This window comes from Psammomys obesus, unplaced genomic scaffold (assembly GCF_907164565.1).
Source record: "Psammomys obesus unplaced genomic scaffold, mPsaObe1.curated_primary_1811, whole genome shotgun sequence".
In the NCBI taxonomy this organism is placed as follows: Eukaryota; Metazoa; Chordata; class Mammalia; order Rodentia; family Muridae; genus Psammomys; species Psammomys obesus.
In genome coordinates this window covers 7,788,676-7,797,730 of record NW_026585691.1, presented here as the reverse complement: position 1 = coordinate 7,797,730, position 9,055 = coordinate 7,788,676, and positions in this window count along the sequence as shown.

Genomic DNA, 9,055 nt, shown 5'->3' with positions numbered 1-9,055 from the left:
GGACTCAGGCTACCAGGCTTGGTGGCAAGTACCTTTGCCTGCTGAGCCAGCCCCCTTATCTTCATAAATGACCCTGGCTCACATTTTAAAGGGGTATCGTTTTTATATTTTGATTCTACAGCAACGACCTGAGGCTTTGCTCTAGGTAATATGCTCATATTTAAATTTTTTTTGATTAGCATAAATTAATTGCACCAAGGAGTTTCATACTTACATATACTATATCCTCATCCTCTAGTTAACCATCCTATTCCTCTTCTTCCTTCCCTTCCTCCTTCCTTGGCCCTATCAGTTCCCCTTTCAATTTCATGCCCTTCCTTTATAATGGTTTTTTGTTTTGTTTTGCTTTGTTTTTCTGATATAGGGTCTTACTGGGTAGTCTCAGCTAGCCTTGAATTCAAGGTAATTGTTTTGCCTTGGCCTCTTGAGTGCTGGAATTTCAGTCATGAGCCACTACACCAAACATAATTTTAAAAAAATTTGTTCATTTTTTTTTTTTTAATTTGCACTGGGGGGCACAAGCAGAAGTCAGAGGATTTTAAGAGTTGGTTTCAAGAATCAAGAGGATTCTAGGGACCAAACGTAGGTAGGTCATCAGGCTTGGAAGTTCTTTTATCCACTGAGCAGTCTTGATGGCCCTTAATCATTTTTAATTAAAGAAAAAGCTAGCTGTAAAACCATATATTTTTGTGCTTTTGCATGTAGTACTCTTAGAACCTCAGCCTTTCTATTACACATTACATTTATTTTTAAAATGTTGTGAAGCACCTTCAGGCAAGAAAGATCCAGAGAGACATATGACTATAATAACGACTAAAATAAATGCTTACCATAAAAGCAGAAAGAACCAAGAACTCCGCAGTTCTAACAAATCTGAGGTAGCTGGAATGGCCGTAAGCACTGACTATGGACAGAGACACAGTTCTCTCTTCAGTGTTGAATTTAGAGTCAGTATGCAATTTGTGTCGGATTGGAGTTAAACAGCTCAGTCAGCAGTCAAGAAAAAACTAAGGCGGAGGGTGGCATTCCTCTGAATTCCTAGCGTTACTCTTAAGAATGTATGCAAATACAGACTGGAGTGGCTCAAAGCACTTGCCTAGCATAAGAAAAGGCCGGTTCAACCTCAGCCCATTGATTGTTTGGTGGTGTGTGCGGGTGTACAGTGCCAGAACAAGAGTATGTGCGTGTGTACAGTGTGCTCGTGAGGAAGCCAGAACAAGATGGCTGATGTCTTTCTCTATTGCTCCCTGCCTTCTTGCCTTGAAACAGGGTCTTCCATTCAACCTGAAACTTTTTCTGCTAGGCTGCCTCACCACTCAGATTCTGGGATCCATCTTTGTCTACCCCATAATACTGAGGTTACAGGTACACAAGGCCGTGCCCAGATTTTTACATGGGTGTTGAGGATTTGAACTTAGGAATCTATAACTGGTGAAGCAAATGTTCTGATAGAGCCATCTCCTGATCATTCTTCTTTGATGACAGTGGTTTCTAAGCCTTTTATGTTCTTCTGTATTAGTATTTATAAAAACTTTTCTTTTTACTGTTTTCTAAATAATCTACAGGCTTTGCTTTATTTTCGTTGCACTGAAGGTTATCTGGGATGCATTCCTTAATTTACAGTTAAAGCTATTTTGGTCTTTTTAGAATCATTTCCAGTTTTATTGAATGTTGCTAGAAAGATGTATCATTTTTAAATATCTTAAGACTTTATTTGTAATCAAGTAGATTTTAAGTCCTTACAATGTTCTGCTGTATATATGAAAAGAAAATCTGTTTTTTTGTTTGTTTTTTTACTACTATGTACATATGAAATAAGTTGAATTTGATAGCTGGGTATGATGGCATTGTTATAACCAGTTCGCGAGCCCCCAAAAGATCTACAGGAATCGACTCCGTTGCAAAATACACGAGGGTCCCCACAACACCCACCGCTTAGGCGTCCGTCCCCAGGTTAGTTGGGTCATTTATAGATTCTGGTCCCTCCCAGCATGCCCAAGGCAGGGGCAATTTCTGCCTGGCAAGCATCTATTGGTCAAGATGCTACATTTTGAATCGATTGGCTACAGGAAGGTTCCCAGACCATTATTGACCAGGTGTCCCTCCCTAGGGGGATGGGCCAGTTTCCTAGCAACTGTTATTTTTAGTGGGTGGGTAAAGAATGCAGTGAGGTAGCTCTCCCCTCAGGGCGTTACTAACTTTTTACCGCACCTACTCTAGGTCTTAACGACTTTATCCTTTGGTCTCTCAGTACACATCTATAATTCCAGCACTTGAGAGCTGAGGCAGAAGGACCAATTAGGTACAAGACAGCCTTTCTTTAAAAAAAAGAAAAAAGAAAAAAAAGAGGCTTTTTAAAAATAAAATGAGTTTGTTGACTGTATATTAGAACCAACCCTGAAAGCGTTTTTTAAATCTCAATTTTTATTAAGCTGTATTTGCAGTTATATTGATTCTTGTAAGTTTATTAATGTTGATTCATAAAATGTTCTTTATAATGCATTTCATAGTGTTTTTAATCCCAAACTCCTAGGGCCCTCACAATTACTCTACCTCTGCATTATCCTGACTTCCATTATGTCTTACTGTCTTTATCTCTTCACTGTCAACTTTTCTTTAAAGCTTCTTTACAACTTTATTTTAGGATGGGCAAGATGGCTTAGTAGGTAAGGGTACTTGCTGCCAAGCTGCTGATCTTAGTTTGGTTCCTGGGATTCAGCAATTTCTATCTGACCTCATTTTCCTATGATGTGCATGTGCGTATCACACACATATACACACACACACACACACACAATTTTTAAAATGTGAACTTTTAAAAATATCTTTGTTCTAGATATAATTGATTTAAAATTTTAACTCAACTAACTGCCTCTAACTTTAAGTGGGAGAATCTAGCCCATTCATACTTGGTGTATATGATCTTTATTGGCCTCCTTTACTAATTATTTCCTTTCACTTATTTTTTTTTTTTTAATCACACTGATCAAATTTCCCTTTCTATCTCAGTTTGGCTTCTTTTACAGATTTTTGGCTACACAACCAAATATTTTACCAAGTTATGAAAACTAGACACATATTTCCTCCCACCCAAATATTCTGTTCTTCCCTGCTTCATTCTTCACACCAGATCTCAAGACTGCTTTCACTTCCCCTCCAGCTGCATAGCCTCGCTCCATGAGAGAACACTGGATGTTTCTTTTCTTCCCACCCACCCCCAACCCCAGATCTGCTGAGATTTGCGTACTATTTTTAGTACCAGACTGTAGAAGAGTTGTCAAGGCAGATGGTGATGTGATCCACTCAAGAAGGGAAGAGACTTTTGCAAAGTGGCAAGCCAAAGGCCTTTCACAGACAGAAGGACAAGTTTCTCTTGTCTTTGAATAGTAGGTATTAGAATACATCTTGATTTGAGCTCAGTCATCTTTTTGGTTATTCTTATGAGATCTCATATTCTCTTGGACCTTCCCAGCTCTTCTGTAAATATGGAATTTATTTAATCACCACCAAGTAAAAGAAAATGAGAATACATTCTTAGATGCTTCTGTAAAACTTAATAAGACAGAAGCTAGGGTTGATAGAAGGCTTACCTAGCAAGCACAAAGCCCTGGTTCCATCCCAACACTACATAAACCAAATGTGGTGGTACACACTTGTAATCCCAGCACTTGAAAGGTAAAGCTTGAGGACTAGAAGTTCAAAGACATTGTCAGCTTCATAGTAAGTTTGAGGTCAGCACCACGCCAACTCAGAAACAAATAGCAACTAGGCATGGGAGTGCATGCATTTAATCCCAGCACTTGGGGAGCAGAGGCAGGCAGACCTCTATGAGTTCGAGGCCAACTGTTCTATACACTGGGTTCCAGGCCAGTCAAGGTTACATAGTGAGACCTTGTCTCAAAAAAAAAAAACAAATAAAAAAAAACAAAACAACACCAAACAACAACAAAATGCCCCAATAAGTAAGAGGTAGAGGAGGGCCAAACTAAAGGTCTGTCCAGGTCCATTTCTACATTGTTGTTTTCTTTCCCTGTTTGCCAGTTTTCTAGAGTCATTCCAGTGTGATTAGTGAGCATACTAAAGCTGAGCCAGTTCTTTCCCCATTAAGAGAACCTGCTCCTCTAAGAGAACTTGTATGCTCTCATTCATTCTTGTAGCTCAGAAATACACCATGTTTAGGAGTGTATCCTCTTGCCATTAATGCTTCCTAGAACTCCAGATACAAGTCCCTCCCCATCTCAGAAACTCCTTACTTTCCACCATCTCTTCTCTTACACATGCCCTTCCATATTTATGCCATCTCCCGCTTTCTATCATCTCTATTTTTCTCAAACTTATTGGTATATCAACAGTGACTGCTTTTCCCAATTCATATCTTCAAAATTTAGAGCTCAAAATTATGCTTTTGGTCCAGAAAAGTAAATGAAAAAAAACCTGTAAGGGAAAATAATAAATTTTTCTTCTTTGTAAGTAGATTATCTCAGGTATTTTGTTATGATAACAGAAAGTTGGTGTATAGTTCATGCTGTCAACGTGACAAATTCTAGAATCACTTTTGGGAGATGGACTTCTGGACATGCCTGTGGGGGTTATATTTCTTATGTTAATTGACATGAGAAGACCCATTTGATTATGGGAGGAACCATTCCCTGGGCAGGGGATTCTGGACTACATACAATAGAGAAAGAGAATTGAGCAGCTGTTTCCTCCCTGTGAATGAAATATGATTAGTCAATTCATGTGCCTGCTGCTTAGACTTCTCTCCATAATGTACTAGGACCTTGATGGTACATGTTTTCTCTCTTAAGCTGACTCAGTCAGGCCAACCGTAAAAGAAATTATGACACTCACTTAACACTTATGACTACTCCTAGACTTGGACCAGCCACAGACTCATCATCCTTTAAGCACATGACCGTTTGAGAAGAGACTTAAACCCAGGAATTTGAATGTCCTTAGCTCAATAAGCAGTTTTTCATCACACACACACACGCACACACACACACAAGGTTGGTATTTGAATATCCTGCAAGGTGCCTTCTCTTTCTTCAGCACACTTCTCTGAGGCAGTTAATATTATTATACTTATTTCACAGACGAGAGACCAAGAGCTTTACAAGGTCACACGGGTAATGAACCATCAGCTACTTCCTTTGAGATTCTGTCCTCTATAAATGTAGCTAGTACTGCAATTAGCAACCAAAACCACCCTTCATACTTTAACCGCCTGGATGCCATGCTGAAAGCATCCTTCATACCTGAATCACTGTCTTTGCACATTAAGAAGCCACCGTGCTCCACCCTCCATATTCCTCAGCTGTGTCCTGGGGGTTTCACCTTAACTGTATAAGTGCTTAATTAACACCTATTTAGCATACTGGCCACAAGCTCCCCTAGGATAAGGACAGACAGATGTTCTGAAGTTTGATTCCTGGAATCCATGTAAGAAGCCAGATGTGGGGCCACGTGTAATTCCAGTGCTATGGTAAGATGGGAGGTAAAGACAGAATCAGGCAGATGCTCATAGACCAGCCTGGAAGATTCAGCACAGCTGCAGAAAAAAGAAACACCTCACCTCAACAAGGTGGAAGGTGAGAACTGACTCCCTAAAATTGTCCTGTGACATACAATCTGTCCAATGAATGAACTGAGATGAGTAACTAGTCTACATATTTTAGCATGTATGTATAGTATAGGATGCAGAATTCCAACCCTGCTCTGATGAAGTGAGAGGGGAAAGAAAGGGTTATGAAAACTAAGGGTTACCACATACTAAACTAGGAAAAAATAAATAACATGACATCTTAATTTAGATATTAAAAAATGACAGTCTGTGTTCAGAAACACACAGGTTAACTTCTACACCCAAGTCAGTGGGAAAAAGAACACTAAAACACACTATGACAGATACAATAACTGCATCTATCAGCATTACCAGTCTCCTAAAACTTTCACTTTTCATATAAGACAAGCTACATTACGCCAAATTATTCCAACCCCTTTATAGTGAAAACAAGACAATTCCAGGGTACCTTTCACTATACATTTGCACCTCCAGGGAGCATTATCACTTAAACAAGAGAGATGAGGGCTGCGGTTTACCGCACTAAGCTACTTAACATTTACCCCAAAGTGGGATTTGTAAGCTTACTGTGGTAACCTGACCATCATTCCTGAGGTTTAATAGAAAAGAATTCTTTTCCTTAAGCCACACAGAAATGAGAAAGTGAGCAGGGATCAAACAGCTGCTAAGACTCCTGAATGACTGATAGTTTCAAATTTGACCCTCATACTCAAAATAAATTAATCATTCATTGGAACTGGAGCAGAATATAATTAATCATGTTAGCTTGATTGGTTCAAGCTTAATTCCACTAAAAAATCATTATAAAAATCATCATGAATATAGGTTATAAATACAGTCTTGAGTAAATCTCTGTATGAACTCAATCCATATTTAAAATACTTTTAATGAAAACATTTAAATATAGGTAGAGAAAATAGTATAATGAGTTGCTAAGTACCCCATCCCCTAGCTTCAACAAATACCAACTCACAGTCAATCTTTTTTCAACATATCTTCCACACACTGGCCAATTCTAATTCCTCAGTTATTTAAAAAAAAATGTTGAAACATTAAATATAACTTTTATAACATTTCAGTTTGCATCTCTAGACGAGATAGGCTTCTTTTAAGAACGCAACCACATGGCATTATCACATCAAAATAAAATGCAGGATACTTGCCCAACATGCATGAAGCCCTGGGTTCAACCTCCAGCATGTAATAAAAAATTAAAACAAAACATAAATACTAAAAGTAATTGTAATTTCTTACAATAACCAACTACCAAATCAGTTTCCACATATTCCTAGTGATCTTTTAAATTTGCCCATTGTGGAATCCAAGTAAGTTCATCAATTGTCTTGGCAAGCTAAGTCCCTTTTAATTAATCATTGAGTTCTTTTAATTTTATTTGGTCAAACAAAATGGGGTCAGTTGTTCTGCAGTTTTCCCAAGTCCGGATTGTGTGGACTTCCCCTGTGTCTTCATTTGTTCTTTATTCCTTCTACTTCTAGAAGGTGGTCAGAGGCATGCTCAGGATTTGGTCCAACTCGGTGAGCCTGCTCCTGAAGAGATGTAGAGGTGCAGTCTCCTGCTGGCTCTTCCTGGCTGGCAGTGACTGCAGAGGAGCATTTCCACCCCTTAATCCCCGAAGGGCAAAACAGCAACACCTTAATTCTATTTATTTCTTCAGTTTGTTGGCCAGGATGACTTTAAATTTTGCATATCCCAACGGTAACTATGAATTTGTAAAAAACCAGAGTTTCGATGTCTTGATGGTATTTTTTTCACCATTGCTAAAATTATTTTCAAAGTGCTTTCCTGAATCATTGTTTAGACCTCTAGTGTGACAGAATTTTCTATAGGCTTTTTTCTTTTTTTGGGAGTGGGATATGTATCTTTCCCTATAACCAGAATTAATTATTTGTCCAAGGAAGTCTGACTCCTTTGAAGAAAACAGTATTTGAAGACCACAGCTGGCGCACTGAATTTTCACCTGCATGAAATCAATTAAAAAGTTTTCTGCTGTTGTTTTTAAAATAAATTTATGTGGCTGCATATATACAGATTTTCAAAGCATGAACCCCTAATATTTCTTTAAAAAGAAATTCTTACATTTTTAACAGTGAAAGACACTATTACCTTTTTAAATCAATGACCTTTCAAGCACCTTTAATCTCAAACTCCAGTTTTAAGAATGTATTACAAGCTTAGGAATTCCACAAAGGACTGTTTAAAACAACGAACAATCTGGAACTTAAATATGCAAATTATGAGGAAGTGATTAATATAAAAATACATACAATACCTCCATAGGGTAAGACTGTTACAGCCACCAGGACGATTAATAGACATCATTGGTTTGCTAAAGAGGAAAGGTGGACCACAAATTACACTTTTAGTCACATGTATTTACCTGTGCACTGTGTCCTCAGATCCTGACAGTGCAAACCACACCTGCTACCCCACTCCCAGCCACCCACTTCACTTCAGGTTTAGAATATGGCGTCCCTGATCTGCCAAACCAGCCAGTGGACTTTTGTTTCCCAGTTGCCAAAAACTGTGTTCTTGTGACCATGTTTTTCATTTCACCTATCCTTTGTTGGACTAGCCCTGTCATTTCCTTGGGGATTTAAGACACAAAGGTAATAAACATTGTATTCAATCTTCTTACGTCTTATCTATAGTCCAGCTGCTTTTTAATAGGAAACATTCTGAAAAGCTTATCAATTATAAAATACACAAATTTCTAATGAAAAGAGCACATTTGTATATATCTTAAAACACAAAGAATACAAAAATATGGAGTACAAACATTTAATCTGTGTCTTAATAGAGTTGGCTCCAGAAACAATACTGAAAATGTTAAACTTGTAACAAATGGGGAGAGAAAATACGTGGAAATCTTTGTAGTTTTTGTTGTCGCTGTTGTGGATTTCCTGTTTTGAAACTAGTCTGCTCTGTTGCCTAACCTGGCTTGTCTCTAGGAAACAAGCAATCCTTTCTCAGCCTCCTAAGTAGTTAGGTCTCCTGGCATATGCACTGCATCTGGCTTAAGAGGTTTTTTTTTTTTTTTTTTGGCTTAAGAGTTTTTAATTGAGAATCTAAAATGCTAAAATCAAAGCTACATTCTGGGCAAAGTGATAATCATTTGTTTCTGAGATTTAAAAAAAAAAAGGTTTCTCCTTATAATTTCGTACAGCATTTGTGACTTCTCTAAAGATGATCTATCCTTACCAACTGCTTTAAATTGGCATCTTCTCTGCTCCCTGGCTTTGGGAGACCCTGACCCTTCAAGTACGAAGAATAACTATATCCCTTGTTCCTAGGTTCACAATACATTTGCTACATCGATGTTCTGAGATCTTTCATCAGAAATATTATAAGACAACTTGAAGGTTTTTCTAAGTACAAGTATAGCATACCTCCCGGTTGCCAAAGACACCAGGTTGAGAGCAATAATTAGGTCTTAAAATACAATAGTGGGCC